General features: G+C 40.4%; 1 protein-coding gene across 5 annotated transcripts in view; it reads left to right on the plus strand.

Moving 5' to 3' along the window:
* Positions 1–21121, plus strand: part of FHIT (fragile histidine triad diadenosine triphosphatase) — a 1113572-nt gene that overhangs the window by 478955 nt on the left and 613496 nt on the right. The gene's annotated exons all lie outside the window — the stretch shown is intronic.

Raw genomic sequence — 21121 nt, forward strand, 5'->3', positions numbered from 1 at the left:
TTCCAAAATTCCTCATTCTCTGTTAATTATCTGTGTGATTGGCAAAGTGAAAATAATGGGAGAATGGTACTTAGAATTAAGAAGGCTGCAGGCAGGCCATGTGGGTACTAGAAGAAATGTACTGCATTTGAAATTATAGAAGCTGAATTCTAATGTCTTTAGTCATGTCTGACTCTTTGTGACCCCATGAACTGTAGCCCACCGGGCTCCTCTGTCTATGGCCATTCTCCAGGCAAGAATACTAGAGTGGGTTGCCATGCCCTCCTCCAGGGGATCTTCCCAACCCAGGGATCAAACCCAGGTCTCCCACACTGCAGGTGGATTCTTTACCGTCTGAGTCACCAGGGAAGCCCATGTACCCTGGGTTTCTAGCTGAGTGATACTGAAAATGTTGGTGTTTCTCCCTGGGCCTTCGACTGCTTGTTAATGCAACAGAAGGACTGGGTGATAGAATGTTTGAATTGCCTCCAAGGTCAAGAAGTTGATGCTTCCTTTGTGCCAGCTGGCTCAGACCTTAATTGTGTATAACAACCAGTCTTTCCCTGTCACCCTTGACAAGTTGAGATGTCACCTGTGGCCACATGTGCCTACATGCCTCAACATGTAGGCGTGCCGTCTATTTCATGTAGTTATAATGCCATCGTGATGTAGTATTACAAAAAAAAAGAAATAGAAGTTTTAGTCCTCATATATTCCACCAGTTCGTGAAATACAGAGACTAGGACTTCTGTCCATGTAGTAGGCATCATGATTGTATCAAGATGTATAATTAGAATAAGACACTGAGGCCACAGTATTTCTGTGGTTGCTTCCTGAACAAGTATGTTTCTAAAAACATCCATGGGAAATTCTGATGTGGAATCAGTGTTGAGAAGCCCTGATGGGTACCTTTTATATACAGGAAGTCCTTGGATTCTAGCAATTTCTCTCTAGACTCTGGAGTTCCTCTGTGACTCACGAGTTCTGTAATAATGAGTAAGTTATTGAAACTCTCAATGCTTGATTGCTCATCGCAAAAATGGGGACAGGGACACCTCTCTTTCAACTTGCTGGACAGATTAGATGAGATACTGGCTGTCTTTTGAAAGCCGGGTACCATGTAGCAAATGCTACGGTAAGTATTATATTTGGTTGGGAAGGTCCCGATCCTACAGAACTAATTGGGCCAGGCATGTTTGGGGTATCCCAGATTCAACAGATAACAAGTGAAAAGACCTTTAATAATTTTCCTAATTCTCACTGAAATTTGTTGCTCTGCCGCCATTCTGGCCATCTCATTAGATTTAGTGTATGATTGAACATATTTGATTTAAGAAATTAGTTAAATGGGTAATCATTATGATTTGGGTTTCAGTTGAGTCCCTGAGGCAATATTTGCTGGTATAAAAATATTAGGTAATTTGAAAGAATTATTAGAAATATTAAAATATTAATATGTCCCCCTATTTCAAATGTATAATCTCACTAATTATAAATATCCATCTTTCCTTTTATGTCATTTGTAATTTTTGATTTATTGCACACAGTTTATAGAAATGTGTGTGTGTTTATTTGATTGGGTGTTTTTAGTTCAGTTCAATAATTTCATCTTTTTTTTAAGATTTACATAAATGTCTGAAATTGATACCAGGAAGAGAATTGCCACCTAATTCAAATGTAACAGTCAGGATATACAGTCTTTCTCCCATAATAGTTATTGGACAAGGCGTAACACATGAATTTAAATCAAAGCAAAAAGCATTATTTTTAGTGTGCACCTGTTAAGATGCTTCTTTATTGGAGACTATTTGTGATGTGTTTAAAAGTACAGAAGAAAATTTATCTCCAGTTAGCCACTTTTTGTCACTTGCTATTGCTTCATTTGCGTTTACTTGCGGCACTCAAATTTTATTTTGAGGTTTTGTCCTGAAAGTACTTTCTCACCCACTGTTCACTCACAGTAATATTTCCACCATCTGCCTGCCCCCCGCCTCCTCCAGCTCTTCTTGTCCCTTAGTGAATGTGTTTGCTTCTAGAACCTTACACAGGGTAAAGAAACAGGAAGCTTCACACTGTCATTCTTTTTATTTATACATAAACAATGTGAACATGTGAGAGTGGCTGGGTGATTTTTTACTGAATTTGAAAAGTTTGCTTTAAATAGTTTTACTTGAAATATGAACTGATAGGTGCATATGGACATTCACTTGAGAGAGACCTTGTGTTTGAGAAATTTGGATAGAAACTGCCATCCTGTGGAACACTTTAAACCGAGGTACAGAAGAGACCCCAGGTGACTGTGTTTTTGTGCAGAGATTCTGTGGTGCCCCCTCTTAGCGAACTATCTAGAAGAGTTTCCCACTTTTTCTTCCTAACAGAATCCTGTTATGTGTAGACATTTCCACCTCAATTCCCCAGCTTTCTCCCAGAAGAGTATGGAAAGATGCCTCTCCCCAGGACCAAGGTCCATGTTGCTATGAAAAAAACAAAAAAGTCAGCAACCCAAAACACATTGTGATAACCACAGTGCAATCACCACTGCAGAGCAGCAACTTCCCCAGCATCTCTGGATGCTTCCCCAGTTATTATTTTAGCTAATTGATCTCACTGTGGACCTGCTACAGTTCCAGTTGGGCCACTTGCTGTCCGTGCCGTGGTCTTTTACGTGCTCAAAAGGGAGATTCCTGTATCTTCCTGTAAACACAGTCTACACATTCCAGAAGATCTGATGCATTTCTCTAGGTACTATTTTAATGTCAAGCATTGTCTCTGCCCTTTTACTGGCAGCTAGTTATCCTAATCTATACAGTACACTATCTCCTCCTCTGCTTAATGTTTATTTGTTTGTTTGTTCCTAAGAAACATCATCCTGCCAGAATGCATACTCAATTGAAGTAAAAATCAATTTTGTGTATTGATCGGAATTAGTCAGCACGGCTTTTGAAAGTTCATAGCATGCAGTTTGTTCAGCTGTGCTGTATGGCCTGACCAACTCCTGCAGAGTGAAGGAGGAGTGGGTGGGTGGGAAGATGAATGAGTAAATGAATAAGTTTTAAAAGGAAAATTCAGAGATTATGGAAGTTGAGTTGAGTTCAGTTCAGTAGCTCAGTTGTGTCCAACTCTTTGCGACCACATGAATCGCAGCACGCCAGGCCTCCCTGTCCATCACCAACTCCCGGACTTCACTCAAACTCACGTCCATCAAGTCAGGGATGCCATCCAGCCATCTCATCCTCTGTCATCCCCTATTCCTCCTGCCCTCAATCCCTCCCAGCATCAGAGTCTTTTCCAATGAGTCAACTCTTCACATGAGGTGGCCAAAGTATTGGAGTTTCAGCTTTAGCATCATTCCTTCCAAAGAAATCCCAGGGTTGGTCTCCTTCAGAATGGACTGGTTGGATCTCCTTGCAGTCCAAGGGACTCTCAAGAGTCTTCTCCAACACCACAGTTCAAAAACATCAATTCTTTGGTGCTCAGCTTTCTTCACAGTCCAACTCTCACATCCATACATGACCACTGGAAAAACCATAGCCTTGACTAGACAGACCTTAGTTGGCAAAGTGATGGCCTGCAAATATGTTCACATCTTAGTTCCTGGAACCTGTCAATATTGCCTTATATGGCAGAAGGGTCTTCACAGATGTGATTTAATTAAGAATATTTTGAAAAATATTCATGTATTTGGCTGTGACAGATCTTGGTTGTAGCTCGTGGGTTCTTCATTGAGTCATGTGGGATCTTTCATCGTGGCACATGGACTCTAGTTGTGGCTGGTGGGCTTCATTGCTCAGTGGCATGTGGGATCTTAGTTCCCTGACCAGAGATCAAAACCATGTCCTCTGCATTGGAAGGCAGATTCTTAATCCTTGGCCTTCCAGTGAAAGTGAAAGTTGCTCAGTTGTGTGCGACTCTTTGCAACTTCATGGACTATACAGTCCATGGAATTGTTCAGGCCAGAATGCTGGAGTGGGTAGCCATTCCCTTCTGCAGGGGATCTTCCCAACCCAGGGATCGAACCCAGGTCTCCCACACTGGCAGATTCTTTACTAGCTCAGCCACAAGGGAAGATGCCCCAAATTCAGAATCTTGAGATAAGGAGATACCCTGAATCGTCTTGGTGGGCACAGCATTATCAAAGGGGTCTTTTTAAGAGGAAGGCAAGAGAGTCAGTATTAGAAAGGAGGAAACAAGACAGCAGAAGCAGAGACTGGAGTGATGCTCCCTGAAGATTGCCGAATGTGTCACAGAACACGGAGTACAGACAGCCGCTGGAACCTGGAAAAGCCATGGAAATGGATTTTCCCCTTAGACCCTCCGGAAGGAACCAGCTCAGTTAACACCTTACCTTCAGCCCTGTGAAACTGACTTTGGACCTCTGGTCTCCAAAACTGTAAGAGGATGAATTTGTGTCATTCTAAGTCACTACGTTTACAGGAACTTGTTACAGCAGTAATAGGAACCTAACACAGAGATTCATAAACTTCAGTTTAACGGGGTATAGCTCTGCTGACCAGGAATGCGGTGTTCTCTCCACTACATTTCATGATCAGGATGCTAGCAATTGTGGTGTTGACCTTCTCGTGAGGTGTGTGTGTTGTGACAAGGCCCAAAGGAACAGAGACTTGGGAGGAATTTACTTGATGTGTTTCACTGCTTCCTGAAGGTTATTTTTCCTTTTTTCTTTCTTTCTCTCTCTCTCTCTTAAAAAACAACTGACTGTGTTTCCCTCTGCTATTCCCGTACGTTTCTCTTCCACTTGCCCCACAGTTTCTTTTTCTGATTTCGACTTCAGCCTTGATTCAGTGCTATTCTTTTTGGAGAAGAAAATTAAAGCTAGCTGAAATTGAGCCCACCTTTGTTTTGGCCACTGCTCTGTTTTAATTTGCAAGTAAAGAGTCAGGCACTCGATGCTTCTTACTGGGATTTAGACAGGGGCGGGGATGGGAGGATGGAGTAGGGGGCAGAAGTTTCAGGATCTCTCTTGTCCAAAAAGTCCTGTAACTACTCTGTCGCCACGTTTGTGTCATGAGGTATTGAGCATTTTTAGATGGCTGATACGGAATCTTGGAATAGTATAGTAATTTACAGTAACGCTGTTCTGTAGCACCTAGGATGTTTTGACAGTTTTCCTAACGTATTAGTTGTCACACTGGTACAGTGATTTGCTGATGGAAAAGTAGTATCATTATTTTATTTAGCAGCATTTTTATGTGCTTCCATACCACAAAATCTATGTATTGGTAGCTTTGTGGTAGTTAACTATTACAATGTTTGAATATGAATGGGATTCACTGAGTGGTAAGCAGCAGAAAAATCAAATGAGCAGCAGAGGAATTCTACCAGACCCTCTGATAAAGGGATGGTTTAATTTTAATAATAGCTGCATTCCATGTTTATCAAAGATTATGAATGTCAGTCTCAGGATAAATAGAATCCTCAGGAAAGTTTAGCAAGGGAAATTGTTTTGGGGACTGATTTTCGAAAGTCCTACACCAAACTTTATTTTGTCAATTCTCATATGCACCTATGAGGGGAAAAGAAACAACAACAGGAATTTTAAAATTGATACAAATTGTTTGATTTTTTTTTTCTTCAAGTACAGAGTAGAGTAACAAGTTGATTAAGAGTAAGAATATATATTATCCACTTAAAACTGACACCCTGCTGGAACCATATACTTTGCCCTGAAATTTATTATAAGATTCCTGGATATTGTGGTTTATACATTTTCCTGTTGGAGTTACTTCTTGGACCTCTTACCTCACAGATTTTGCTTCAATCAATTAAGAGTAGCCTCTGGAATTTCTGTTTTTAGCAATCACTATCAATAATTCAGGGCTTCCCAGGTGGCACAGTGGTAAAGAATCTGCCTGCCAATGCAGGAGATGAAAGAGAAGTGGGTTTGATCCCTGGGTTGGGAAGATCCCCTGGAGGAGGAAATAGCAACGCACGCTAGTATTCTTACCTGAAAAATTCCACGGACAGAGAAGGCGGATGGGCTTACATTCCAGGGGGGTCGCAGAGTTGAACACGACTGAGCACAGTATAGTTTAGGTATTTCAGGATATTCTTCAAGAATCACTGCTATATATATCCTCTCAATAAAGAAAGTAGTGAGTTTTATGAAATTATTTTAAGAAATTCCTGAAGGTTTTTTTTAAAAACAGTTATCAGAAACACCGTTTGCCATTTGAAGATAGGCCGTGCTGAGTTAAAGAACACTTTAGAAAAAGGGTTTATGTGTTTTGAGAGAGCCTATGGCAATTGTAAGGTTCTGGATTTCACTCAAATTTGTAGCATTGCAGCCAGCATCCTTTGGATATGGCGGCAATGTGTTTAGCTCCATGACAAGGAAACTGGCAGATATTTCTGCAAGACACACCTACTAAGAAATAGTGCTTGCTTGATCCACATACACTGAGCATTTAATGGTTTGCATTTTTTTACTTATTCACTTGTCCTAAATTCTTAATGAATAGGCTCTCTAAGGCTTTAATTTCTAGCCTATCTTAAGTTTATTAGTAAAGTTTATCAAGCAATAAACACACTATTGCACTTATACTGTCATTTTTATAAAGCAGTTTATAAAAGGTGACATCTGGCAAAGAGGCAGATCTATAAAAATCATGCTGGTGGTTGTAGTGTCATTTTTTCTGCCATACTCCCAGAAAGAGTAATATTATTTTGACACACACATACATCCCCACTGTCAAGTTTCTATTTTTATAGTTGGCTTACTGCACATATCCTTAAGCTATACAAAACCTTTGGGCTAATGCAAAAAGTGACATTTCTGCATATTTATTACAATGCTATTTTAGAGGTTGACTTTGCCTGATAGGATTTTTCCAAGAACAGTGTCATTTTCATGACAGTAGACATTGTTGACAACAATACTACTGTGCGCTTAGTCAGAAGAGGTCAAATATGGAAGGACAAATCATAAATAGCTTAATTTAATGCTTGGTGTGATTATTTCTGAATATTCGCTAGATATAGGGATAGAAAAAAAAAAAACCAAAACACCCCTGATGAGCAGATCCCTAAGTAATCATAATCTGAACCAATACTTTGGTTAACATATACCCCACCCTGAAGTTCAGAAGCCCTTCTCCTAGGTTTATACCCCCACACTGAATGCATTTATCCACCAAAAGACTATACAAGGACATTCATAGCAGCTTTGTTTAGAAAAGCCCAAAATGGAAGCAGCCCAAATTTCCATCAGCAACCGAATGGATAAATGTAGTAGAGTTATAAATGAGATACTTCACAGCTGTTAAAGCATACCACCTACTGCCCCATGCAGCAGCATTAATGGATCTCACAGACAGTTGCCTGGAAGAAGCTAGCTGCTGAAGAGTACCTACTGTTTGAGGTACAGTACTGCAAAATATAGAAACTGACAGAGCTGACCACTGGAGACAGAAGTTAGCATAACAGGTGTGTGTGTATGTGCATGTGTGTGTGCGTGTGCGCACACGTGGGAATGGTAGGAAGATTTAACAAGGACACTGTCTGGAAAGGGGCAGAAGGAGTCTTCTGGAGTCATGGAAACACTGTGCTTCGTGATCTGGGTCCTGGTTACCAGTGTGTATACAAATGGAAAAATGCAGAGCAGTAAAGTTAAGGTTGGGCTTCCCAGGTGGCTCAGTGGTAAAGAATCCTGCTGCCAATGCTGGTCATGTGGGTTCAGTCTCTGGGTTGGCAAGATCCCCTGGAGGAGGAAATGGCAGCCCTCTCCAATATTCTTGCCTGGGAAATCCCATGGACCAAGAAGCCTGGCAGGCTACAGTCCATGGAGTTGCAAATGAATCAGACAAGACTTTGTGACCACACAGCAACAATAACATTTAAGATTATCCCACCTTCCTATATAATTTGGATACTCACTGCTGTGTATAAACCACCCAAAAGCATAACAGGTGAAAGCAGCTTGTTGCTGTTATCCTGTTAGACAGGATACTGCAGGAGTGATTGCTTATCTCAATTTAATGAAGTCTGATCCTGGGACTGGAGGGACTCCAATGGTGGAAAGTTGGTTAGGTCCCTCTCTTTCTCTCTATCTCCCCTCCCTCCCTGAGACTATCTAAATGGGATTTCTCATGACATGTTGACCTCAAGATGGTCAGACTTGTTACTTTAGAGCAATGTATGACTGTAAGAGCTGGTCTTTTAAGAGATCAAGTGAACGCATTGGTTTCTTAAGACTTGGGCGGAGTAAGTTCTGCTGAATTCTCTTGGTCAGAGCACTTACTGAGCCCACCAGACTCAAGGAGAGAGAGTACAGACCCCCCTACTTCTTACTGGGAGAAGTGTTAAAGATTCTGTGGCCACCCTGTACAGACGCTATATCTCCATTTTAAAGTTTTTGTTAAAAAGTTAGTCATGTTACTCTCAAAACTTTCTTACTCGTTGGAAAGCATTGCAAAATTTAAATCTAGTTCTGAAAAACACAAACAGTAAAAGAGACCCTCCATCTGAAATCACAGTTTCCATCATATCATGTATCTCCTCTCCATTTCTTTTTGAGGTTGTAAAGTCAGTGACTTTTTCTTATGTTATTTGAAGTTTCTGGGCTTTTAGTTTTATTTTTGCCAGACTTGGATGAACTTAGACTTTTATTTAATCATTTACAGCCTAGAGTTAACTGTCAGATTGAAGTCAGATAAGGCTTCTGATACAACTGAAATCCTTTGCTCCTTTTGATTCATGGATAATGAATTTGCCATCTTACAGGCAAAGTATGATTTTTTAAGAAAGAAATCCTATATCTCTTATTAATCATCTGTCAGAGCTATGTTACCCAACAGGTCTCTTTGTACAAATCCTTATTAAGAGATGAGCACAGAGCAGCTGCGTTTATGAAGTGAGGTTTTATTTGAGATTGACTGGAAATGTTTATTCAAGCTAAATAAAACCAGCATGAAAGCAGATCCTTTTAAACTATTCAGCTCCATTCGAACACACCACTGATGTGGACAGCTTGGGAAAGCAGCTTGTGTACACAAAAAGCTGCATTATCAAACATATCAAAAGGTTTTAGTGTCAGCACACCCAATGTCTCTATCAGAGATAATTATTACGCCCGTGCCTGGCATAATTTAGGTCAAGAGGAGCACTTTAGCCAGATCTTCAAGCAGCATTGTACATCTCATTTGAAATTTTCAGGGCCATATCTCATTTCTGTGCCAGGAAGTTCAAAGTCCATTCCACAGAGTCAAGATTAGAAAAATCTAGCCTCATCCTCTCAGATTTTTCTTTTCAATTAACTGCAAAATGCTGCTATCCTTTGACTCCCTCCCCTCCACCCCCTGCAGAACCAGAAAGGATTTATGTAGTAATTCCATATCACCATAATTTCAAGACCCTGCTTTCATTTGTCACTTAAAGAGCTTTGCGGTATATAAAGCCGTCAACCCAGCTTCAAAGCCGTATCACTTTGTCAAAAGAGAGTTGTTTGCACTTTACATGACAACCTATTTGTATAAAGTGCCAGGATTTGAACTAAATATACCACATGAAATCTAAGTTGTAGATGATGGAATCTTTGCGGTGCTTCTCATTTGCTGCTCACTCTATCCCCCCAGCCTTCTATGTTAGTTCCTCCACTGCACCGCCCCCCACCCCCATTGAGTGGGACTGGTTTTTTTGTTTGTTTTTATATTTATTTATTTGACTGCACTGGGTCTTAGGTGTGGCACGTGGGATCTAGTTCTTTGACTAGGGACCGAACCTAGGCCACCTGCATTGGGAGTGTGGATCCTTAGCCAATGGACCACCAGGGAAGCCTAAATGGGACTATCTGTAAGAGACCCCTTTAATTTAGACAGGGCTTCCCTGATAGCTCAGTTGGTAAAGAATCCGCCTGCAATGCAAGAGACCCAGGTTTGATTCCTGGGTCGGGAAGATCTGCTGGAGAACGGATAGGCTACCCACTCCAGTATTGTTGGGCTTCCCTTGCAGCTCAGCTGGTAAAGAATCCGCCTGCAATCCAGGAGACTTGGGTTCAATCCCTGGGCTGGAAAGTCCTCCTGGAGAAGGAAAAGGCCATCCACTCCAGTATTCTGGCCTAGAGAAGTCCATGGACCATATAGTCCATGGGGTCGCAAAGAGTCGGACATGACTGAGCAACTTTCACGTCAGTTAATTTAGACAGTGTTAATGGTGTTGCTTGAGCCACATCGGAAGGCACACAATTCTAGAGTCTGTTGAGCACGTTTGTTTCCTCACTCATCTCTGACCCTTGAATACTCTAGATTGCTTATTAAAATGCCACTGTGCATATCTGTATGTGTGTTTAAATAAATCTCAAGTCTAAAACATGTGAGTGAGTAATATCTGTGTGTGAGCCAGTGAGTATGACAGAGCATGACCTTAGGGATTGGGTAGATTCAGACGTCTTCCCCTCTGCTCTCAAGCAGTGTAACCTTGGACAAAATAAGGTGTTTGAATTTGTTTGCTCATCCGTCGTTTGGGGAAACTAATCTCAATTTGGAGAAGGAAATGGCACCCCACTCCAGTATTCTTGCCTGGAAAATCCCATGGACAGAGGAGCCTGGTAGGCTACAGTCAATGGGGTTACTGAGTCGGACACGACTGAGCGACTTCGCTTTCACTTTTCAGTTTTATGCATTGGAGAAGGAAATGGCAACCCACTCCAATGTTCTTGCCTGGAGAATCCCGGGGACAGAGGAGCCTGGTGGGCTGCTGTCTATGGGGTCGTATAGAGTCGGACACGACTGAAGTGACTTAGCAGCAGCAATCTCAAATGGCAGGCTTATTGATACATTGAGTCTCGTGTGTGGAGTATCATGAATTCTAGAAGTCCCCACGATCTTAGAACTGTCAGAGTTAGCACATTGTCTCAGCTGTGAGTTGAGCTTATTCTCTATAGAACGTTTTTTGGGGTTTTGTTTTAATTTAAACTTTTCCCAGATTTAATTATTCATATTTAAATAGTTAACAAATGGATATCTATATAAATGTCAGAGATGAGTGAGAGGAAATGAATATGGCCATCCAACTCTAGAATTGTGTGCCTGTTTACATATATATGTATATGTATATCAATTTGTTAACAATTTAACTATGAATATATACCCTATATAGATAGGCAGATAGATAGAGATCTGATACCTGCTTCATGCAGATGGTCTCCACAATACACTCAGTCCCTCCTCGGATATAGTGTTTCCATCAGGCTCTTCAAAGGTGTCCGCAGGCCAATCTCACTGTTATCATTACCCACAGGCCAATGCAAAATACAGAATCTCGGATCCCATCCCAGAACTTTTGAAACAGAAACTACCTTTCAACCTTTATTTTCACACAAAAGTTAAAGGAGAATTTTTTCCAGTAGAGTGACTACTGGTTCTTCATTTAGAAGACCAAAGTTTTCATGGAGTTGTGTGTGTTTCTTTTTTAAGGTTTTTAACCATGACATTTAGTAAGAAATAGATTTAATATCATTACCCAATAAAGGGGAACATATGTATTTATAAACACAAGTAATGAAAACAAAAGTTATACCAAACAGTATTTACCCTTGCTGTATAGTGAGCCCTCAGATATTTGTTTCAGTTTAAAGCATACCAGCCGTGGCACCTTAAATTGATTTCATAATGGGTTAGTGAAGAACCATTGTGTTACATAATCTTGGACCAATCCTTTTTTCCTCCCCAGGCCTTGATTTTTCTCACCTGTAAAAGCATGTATGTAGATCAGTTGACTGAAATTGTCTCTTAGTTACCTTGAACAGCCTGTGATGCATTTCGAAATGTGAAAATCCAGCTCTGGACTGGATTTTTCAAAGAGCTTGTTCATTGGTTATTGTATGTGTAGTTTTTATTGAGAAGGAGCACAGACAAACAATGGCTCACGAGCTCCAGCTTTTGCATAATAAAAGCTCACAGCGCAGAGTGGTGTACAGTGCAAAGTGAACAATTACGCGCAGGTCCTAAACTTGTGTCATTGTTTAAAACAAAACACACCTTAAACTCTTTAAAATGTGTATGCTTTGTCATTATGCAACGAAAACATCGTGCACTAAATCCTCTTCCTGTCTAACACACAATCAGAATGTTAAGCAGTCTTCTGTTTAGGAAAAATGCTAACACTACAGTGCAGAAAGCTGACAACATCTTGACCAGTGATCAGAATTGAGATCACCAGTGAAAGGCAGACAGTCACCGTTTCCTCCCTCCACGTGTGCTGCCCTGAGAAGGGCTCAAAGTGACCAGTGTGCTGCTCGGCCAAGGAGTGCGTAATAGAAATGCAGTCTCCAGGACACATCAGAGAAACCCCAATAAGGAATAGTTCTATTAAAAAAATGTATGTGGAAGATAGAAGTAGGGACATACTGTGAAACAAGAAGTCAAAGAGAGACAAAGAAATGTTTGAGATCAAAGAGGATTACAGAGATGACCACTAAGTGAGATTGTATGCTGAGTCTTACGCTGGACCAAGAGAATGTCATAAGGGACATTGCTGGTTAATGGACAAAACTGGGAAAGAGAAGCTGGTGGATTAGATAAAACATGGTACCCACGTTACATTTACTGAAGTTGCTTGCTGTACTGTGGTGGGAAGAGAGACTGTCCTTATTCATAACTGCGTACTGAATGAAACTTGTTTCCAAAATAAGGGCAGGAAATAAATAGTGTGTGTATAGGGAGAAAGTGCAAATGATAAGCAGATAGGAAAAATGTTAACAATAGATGGATCTGGGGTGTAGAGAGATGTTTCTTATGCTATTCTAGTTCTTGAAATTGGGGGATATATTGAAATTAATTCCAAAGTACAAGTTTTGAAATGACCCCATTTTTCCTTTCTCTCCTCTGATTGTGGCCCTTTGTTTCCAGAATTCCTAGAGTGCTTTTGCGTTAGGGGCTGTGCCTGTGCAAGGCCAGCTTGGGCCAGGGTGGAGCCTCCAGTATTCTCTAGTTTCCTGGAGCTCTCTATCTCTGCCCTTGTCCCTCAGGCCTTTTGGTCTGCCCCTTTTCCATCATACCTACCCTTGCCCCAGATACATTAGTGCCCAGATATATAAGTGATTAGCTGGTTCCATTAGTCCTTCTCACTTGGTCTTTGGTTGACCTTAGTCTCTACCCAGTTCTTGTCTTCTTGGCCCTGTTGGCTGAATCCTCCCACCTTTCAGCACCGCTGTCTTCAAAACGGCTTTGCGACTTCGAGAGCACTGCTCTTTTTTGATCTTGAAAGAAACCCAGGATCCTCTTTTGAAAATCACTGTAGAACAGGGACTCAGTTACCAGCAGATGTTTGCACGTACCAGAGAGTCCAGAGGCTTCTGGGGGTAGCTCTTAGTCCCTGTGGAAGCCAGAAATCCATAGATACCTTTAAAAACATTTTGAAAAAGCAGTGATCTTCCTTTCATGTGGCAGAGGAATGCTGGAGGAATAAACAGAGGTGGTTCTTGCTTGTCTGCTCTGCCAAGTGCCCACATGGCCAGACAGATTTCAAAGCAGTGGCACTCTGTAATTCTTAATTATCCTTCAAAGCCATGTCCTTGTCTTTAGGAAGGTACAGTCTTATTGATGAGGTGAGATGCCTGAATGTGAAACCGACTGACAGCTTGTATGATTAAGTGCATTCAGAAAAATTAGAGCAAGTAATACATGGCAGGAATCGGAAAAATGAGGAGCCCATTCTGGCTGCGGGGATGGCTGGAGCTATTGGCAGAAGCTGGAGAGCAGCTAGGATGTGTCTCCCAGGATCTCTCAAAAGAGTCCCTCATGCTGTCGTGATGACTAAACAAGCAGGAAAAGAGACCAGCACTGGAGCACAGGATTTTGGAGGGTTGGCTAAAAATCAGAGCTCAGTGTCTGAGGGCTGAGAGAAGAGGGCTCAACCCTTGGGTCTTGGTCTGCACCTTCACAAAAGGCCTAGTTTAGACTTATGATATTATTTCCCAAAGAGGAGAGTTACAGAAATGTTTTAGTGGGAAATGCAAAAAACCCTCTGTTATACTTCCTGACCACTCACCTGCCACACACTTTGAATTTAACTAAAGGAAAAAAAAAAAAAGTTCTGTTGTTACTTGAGGAATAGTTTAAGTACTTTGATTTTATGTTTTCATTTTTTCATGTTCAAAGTTTTTTTCTTCTTCTTTTTTTTTTAATGCCACCCATACTTTTTGGGCCACTGGTTTGAGATTTCTTCCTTTTTGCTTTTCTAAGGGGACTAGGAGCCTCAAAAGCAGAGGCCTCTCATCCTTGCAGAAGCAGTGTCCATCCCCAGCCGTGCCTGTAATAGCATCCTGTCACTGTGAGTCTCCTGCACCATGGAGTTCATCCTCTCCCTGCTACCTCACCACCCCCGCAATGAATAGGTCCAACCCTTCTACTGCAAGCAAAGGTGGTGCTCAGTTTATTGGTAATTAATGACTAGTAGTTCCCTGATAGAACACAATGGAACTACAGAGCAATCACTTAGAAGGGGAAACAACTGTCAATTATCACTCTAATGAATCCTACTTAACAGAGGTGACGGGCAGCCGGCTGATGCACAACCTTCTGTGCATCGAAAATGTATCCCTTAAAATTGCCATTTCTGTTCTGTGTGTGGTTTGCAAGATAACCGTTCTCAAGGCCAGATTTTAAAGTAGCTTCAGCTCTAGGTAACAGTGTCATTTTGGAGCTAGTCTCAGAACTAGTTATTAACTCTTCAGTGTTAACCCCTGTTAATATTTGAATATGAGTAAACAGAATATTCTTAACAGTAAAAATTTTTAATAGCATGGTAGTGGTGATAACAGTTATTGAGATGATCGTAGCAACGATGTAATGAATGGCATTTGTTGAATCATATGTGACCGTCCCTACACTGAAAATTTCATATGTATTGTCTCATTTAATTCTGGAAATATCTGGAGTTAAAAATCAGTTTGCAGAAGGGAAGATTCAAGGCTGTTGTACGATTATAAACACAATTCAAGATCTTACTCAGCTCGTTATTTGAGGGTGAAGAACCTAGTAAGACGTTAAAATCAGCCCCAATTTAAGATTTTTTCATAAAAATGTATGTGTGTTTGTGTCTCTCTGTGTGTGTACGTGCATGTGTGCTTATACAATTTCATAGATTGTTGGGCCAGATACACAACAGCATAATGTCTAGCTGATCCATAACAGCTCACACAAATTACTCTGTCCGGTCAGTTGTAAAATAGTCCTGTAAACAGTAAGTGATGCCCAGCCCACTTTTCTGAAGGAATCCAGTTAACCTCATTTACCTATTTCAAAGTTTGACATGTTTTTTTTCTGATACCTGTAGGGTAGGTAGTGCTATAATCCACAAATGATAGATGAGGATACTGAAGCTTTGTGATGTTAGGTAACTTACCCAAGGTTGTATGAGAGATGGAGCGGGGACTGACTTGAGTCTGACTCTTTCCACAGCTGGCACTGTGGTGATGGGCAGCATGAGCTCACTAGACAAATGGGTTTGAGTTGAACTCCCAGTGACCTTGGGCCAGGTAGCTGCTGCTGCTAAGTTGCTTCAGTCGTGTCCGACTCTGTGCGACCCCATAGACGGCAGCCCACCAGGCTCCCCCGTCCCTGGGATGCCTTTATTTTTACACCTGTGAAGTAGTGTTGCTGATAGTTTTTAGCTCACAGTGGTGTTGTAAGGACTCGGTGAGGTGACGTGTTACAGGCCTGTGCATGGTGTACACGACGGAGCACTCGCTCTGTAAATGCTGGCAGCTGCTGTTATCGTCAGTAGCAATTAGCGTGGCCATGCACCACCAGCGTGTGTCTTGAACGTAGCAGTGCCCTCGCCTTGTCTGCCTAGATCAGCTGTGGTTGCCTTGAGAGTCTGGGCACATTCAGAATACGACCTCTGGGAATCTCTATCACAGAAAATCAACTATTACATTTTTTTCTGGGATCATGACAAGCTTTAACTGACCCCAGGAATAGAAAGGCTGTGCAATACTTGGTCAAGTATCTCTTCCCTCTGGGAACAAAACAACAACAGTGCCAGGTAGCTTGTGAAAAGATTTGCCCTTGCTATTACCTACAAAGGTTTAAGGATACATGAATCCATGATAACTGTAGCAGGAATCATTTTAAAAACCTACTCAAATAAAGATCAGTGTCATACAACACCTATTAGGGCCAAGTTTTCACAATGGCAAAAATCCAAGCATGGCATTCAGTCTTTTCTTCCTAGAGTTCATATTGCCTTCTATCAGTGATGATGGAGTTGAAATGTTCAGGTCTTTTATTGGATATCATCTCACTGCCTTGCTCTGAGCAGATGAGATGTTGGAACCATCACTGTCAATCCTGTCTTTTGGAATTAGGGAGTGTCAAAGGGAGAGAAGTCAAAGGTCAAATGACAAAATGATGTGGGAATTTGCCACTTTTTAGAAATGAGATTTTTCTGTAGATATTAAGGAAGTTATAATTTGACGAGATACTTTACTGGAGACACATTTCTATAATGGTTCCTTATCTCCTTGTACTGAGAGCCTTGTTGCAGTCAGCATATGCACATTCAGTTATTCAGATGTATCAAAAATTTCTCTTTATGCTCTCATCTTTGTTATGTGAGGTAGAAGGAAATATCCATGTCAAAAGGAGGATGTGCTATCTTGATTTGAAATTCTTTAAGAACACATAAAAATGAGTAGCTTTGTCTTCATAATATTTATGTGTTATATTTTTGTTGTTGCTGTTGTTCAGATTTGCTAAGTTGTGTCCGGCTCCTTTTGCCTCACCACAAGAGAAATGCAGCATGTAGGTCTTGTTATTGTGATCCTAAGATGAAGGCAGATACTCATGATTAATTCTTTATGATTTTCCTGTTGTTATTGATAATGCAAACCATATGTCTGTGCTGTTTGAGAGCTGACAAGCATCATATTTTTAAACCTGCCAAGTGTGCTTGGTACTCCTCCTGCATATTTCCTTAAATTTGTAAAATCATGAAACGTTTTTTTGTTGTATATTTAGAATTATTGCCTTATAAACTCTCTCAACATATTGTGAACAGTTCAAAGAAACCCAGTTTAATTTTGCACATATATTGATGTGAGGAATGGTTGTGAAGAGCTACTCTTAAAGGGTTGAACAGTTGTTCCTACTGGAAATAAAATAGACTGAAAGAGACATTGAAGAGACTTGCAAATGATATCTTCGTAACTCATGTCAGGATTGCTGCAATCTGTTTTTATAGTTTCCATCTTGCATGGAATGGCTATGGAAAGGGTTAAGTATTTTAGCTCAAATTTCTATTCCACATGGCCTTGACACCCTCAAAGCAAATATATTTTTCATTTTCCTCTTAGTTTTCTCAACCAAATGAGACAGAAGTCACTAGTGAAATATTGCAGGATGTATTGACTTAGATATGTTTTCTAATTTTAATTTCTTTAGAAGTTCAGTTGGTATACATATCCTTCAGGGTAGTTTCTAGGCACTGTGCACTCTGTGCGTGCTAAGTTGCTTCAGTCATGTCTGACTCTTTGCGGCCCCTTGAACTGTAGCCCACCAGGCCCCTCTGTTCATGGGATTCTCCAGGCAAGAATACTGGAGTGGGTTGCCATGCCCTCTTCCAGGGGATCTTCCCAACGCAGGGATCAAACCCACATCTCCTGTGTCTCCTGCATTGGAGGTGAATTCTTTACCACTGAGCCACTGGAGTACTCTAGTTCTAATCAAAAAGCACACAAAGTCCAGAAGAGAATGGGAGTTAGTGAAATTCTCCGCAGCATTCTGTCCATTCTCCTTCCTAACAGTGATACATCCTAAACTTCTCATGTTAAAAAGTGCTCACAAAGACATACTACGTCACTAAACGTGGGTTCCTTTAAAAATTAGTGGACCAATAAAAGAACGTAGTAGAATTACATTTTAATTGTACAGTCATTAACTGACTGAATTTGCTTTTTCCAAAATACAAATTTTTAAATTAGCCTTTGTGACCTTTAAAAACATTCTGAATTAAGATAGAACATAAGTAATGTAGTCTCATTAACTTTAATAAAGTCCAATAAAAAGTCTAAGTTAAAAAAAACTGTCTTCATAAAACTGTGTTATTGCTAAAGCATTAATAGAGCATCACAGTTTAAAATTATTAAAAATTACTAAGTATCCATTTAGGATGAGATTTATTTTATGATTGCAAACACCTCCAAAACAAATCGGTACTCAATTGCAATGCATTTTGAGATGTAAAAGCACCATTAATTACTGTTAATGGTACTTCTCTAATGTATGTAAATACATCATCGGCACTGAAGCTCTTGGCAGTTATTTCTGACTTCTTTCTAGACAGTTTAAAGATTGTAATTTATTAATATTCACAACAAGCAGAAAGATAAACACATTGTTTTGAAGCTCTTGATGAATGGCGATGGGAGGCATACTGTGCTCGGGCTGAGAGTAGATATTAACTTGTTGGCAATAACTCACCACCCTGCATGAAACAGACCCCAGAAGGGAGACCAAGAGTTTAAAACGATGTTATTAAGAGTCTCTGGAAGCACTTTATTTGGAGGAACCTCAGATTTGAACATTTTATTAGTCTCACTCTACACCTATTTCATTATTTGTCCACAGAATGTTAAGCTCTGTGTGGGCTCCTGCCAGGGTAAGCATTATTTTTGATGCACTTTACTGAATATGATTGACAAGGACTTTTTCAGGAATACATTGGGAGAGCAATGTTTCCTATTTATTATGTCCTTTCATCTCTGCCTGAGCTAGAATATTCATGTTGTAAAAGTAATAAAAAGAAAAAAAAATTCTGTTCCTTTGCAAACCACCTCACCCCCAAATTCAAACAGAGTGAATGCCTTAGAGACTCACAGATAGGACTTTCACGAATTTAGACATGGTCCTTCTCAAATGCTGCAAGCTGAGAAGTAGGAAAGGAAAAGCACATTTAAAAATGGAATGTATTTTGGCATTTTATCATAGACTAGGTTGAAAGATTTTATTTTTCCTCATTCTTTCTTTAACTTTCTCTGATAGAGACATGTGTCGTCCACTTAGCTGCTTAATTAAGTTACAAATACTGAGTACTGATGAAAATTTCAAATCTTGCTTCTAATTTTCAGTTGCCAGATTAAGCAAATAAGAATACAGGAGACCAGGTAAATTTGAATTTCAAATAAATTCATCTTCTTTTTTTTTCTAGATTTTTAGAGTATTTTAATATCTGTTTCTTCAGTGAAGATGTTTTGAAATTATTAGGATTAACAGTTGTAAAAGAGTAGAGCAAAGGCAAGATGGAAAATGCAAAATCATTTCTTATTAAATTTCAGTTAAATTTGTTTAGTATAACTATATCCCACATGATACATGGCACATATTTGCTTTTAAGTCTTATTTGTCTGAAAATTCAGTTGCTCATTCTCTGTTTCATCTGAGGACTCTATTCTAGTTTATGACAATAAAAGATCAGTGTTTTTTGCAAGCATATAAACTCACACACTAGTTGTTTTAATCTGTCAAATGACAGTAAAAATTCCCAAGGCCATTCGGATATTGAACACGTTGATACCAGTAAAGCTCATGGAACAATTCCTAGCATCTAGTAAGTGGAAGCATAAGCTTTTGTTATCAAATGATCATTTGTTCCAATGTTACACATCTTTCCTCTTGGAAGCCTGTTGTTACAGATATGTGAAACTATGGAAGGAATCTCCCTGATGTCCTTGACAATAAGTATAGTTCATTTACCAAATACAAGTGGCCCTGTGACGGAAACACATGGAAGTTCAAAATGTTAGCTTGCTTACAGATATTGAAAAGAGCCACAGTGGTGGCAACTTTTCCTTTGGCTTTTATAGCAGCACATTGTATTCATTATCATGAGATGTCAAGTCTGCTTTGGAACATATGTGTCCTTAAGAAAAGAGCAGAGAAAGGATAAAGGAGCCAGGTATGAGCCAAAGTGCTAGTCACAGTTGGTAGTAATCACAGTGAAGATCAGCAGTGTGAACACAAGGATTCTTGTTACACTAGATGGTCATTCACAGTGGGGTTGGTAGATGTTTCAAGTGAAAGATCAACCAGTGTTCCTGAATATTCACTTGTGACCCCTAAGAAACACCTGCCCCTGCTCTAGGAGTCTGTGTAGAAGTTAGAGCAGGCTGGGCTATAATGCAGTCACAAAATCTCTATTTCTTAGCCACCCATCATTTATTTCTCATCCTTGCAAGTTCCATCTTGGTTCCAGGGGTCTCTCCAGGGCTGCTCTTCTCCAAGGAGCACCTCATCAGTTTAGTCCACTGCTGTCTTGTGGAATCTTTCTTTTGAGACTTAAAGGTTAGCCACGATTGTAGAGAAGAGACACGGACAGGGGCGTGTGGACAGTTAAGTGGGACATGTTAACGCTAATCACAAACCTGTGGCCCCAAACTGGTCATGTGACCCTGTCCAGCTGCAAAGGGGGTCCTGAAACATACATAGCCTTCCACGTGTCAAGCGATGCACTTTCTGAGAGAGGACCCAGAGCAATTAGCACTAGCTTGCCACATTGACAGAATGTAGCTGATGGAATGGATTTTGCGATTTCTTTCCACAAAGCCCAGAGGCAACTTTAACATCCCTCTTCACTTTGTGGCAGGCAATAGTTGGCAATCAAAGCTGGCAAGAGAGCCAAAACCTGTTAGCCATTGCTGCCCTGCTCCCAGAAGCCAAAGAAAACATCTATTGCGGTAGGAATTTGAACATTGTGCACAGTGATCAGTTTTAGAAATCAGTAAAATAGATTATTCGGATAGTCTTTATCACAGGCTTATTGATTTGAATTTGCCGTCACTCCAGGCTCTGCGTGATTCAGGAAAAGGCAATTTCCAGGTATCCAAATTATCAATCTTGATGATAATATTTTTAAAAAAATGTATCGCCAATTGGCCTGAAATTTAAGTCCTTCCTAGCTTTATTCCCATGCAACCCAAGTATTAGGAGTTTTCCATAACGGTGAGGAAAAGGGGAGAAATTTATTAACAAAGCTTGCAATAAAGGTTGAAAACTGTTTTTGTTTTATCTCAGTGTAAAATTGATGATATTAAAGCTTTTTCCAGCTCTAGGCAGTCTTGCCTGTGTTACCTTAAAGTGCTGCTTGATGAGAAATTCAGATCGCATTTGAGCCTGGCCATTTCAGTTCA

Source organism: Capricornis sumatraensis, chromosome 10, assembly GCF_032405125.1.
Source record: "Capricornis sumatraensis isolate serow.1 chromosome 10, serow.2, whole genome shotgun sequence".
NCBI classification, from domain to species: domain Eukaryota; kingdom Metazoa; phylum Chordata; class Mammalia; order Artiodactyla; family Bovidae; genus Capricornis; species Capricornis sumatraensis.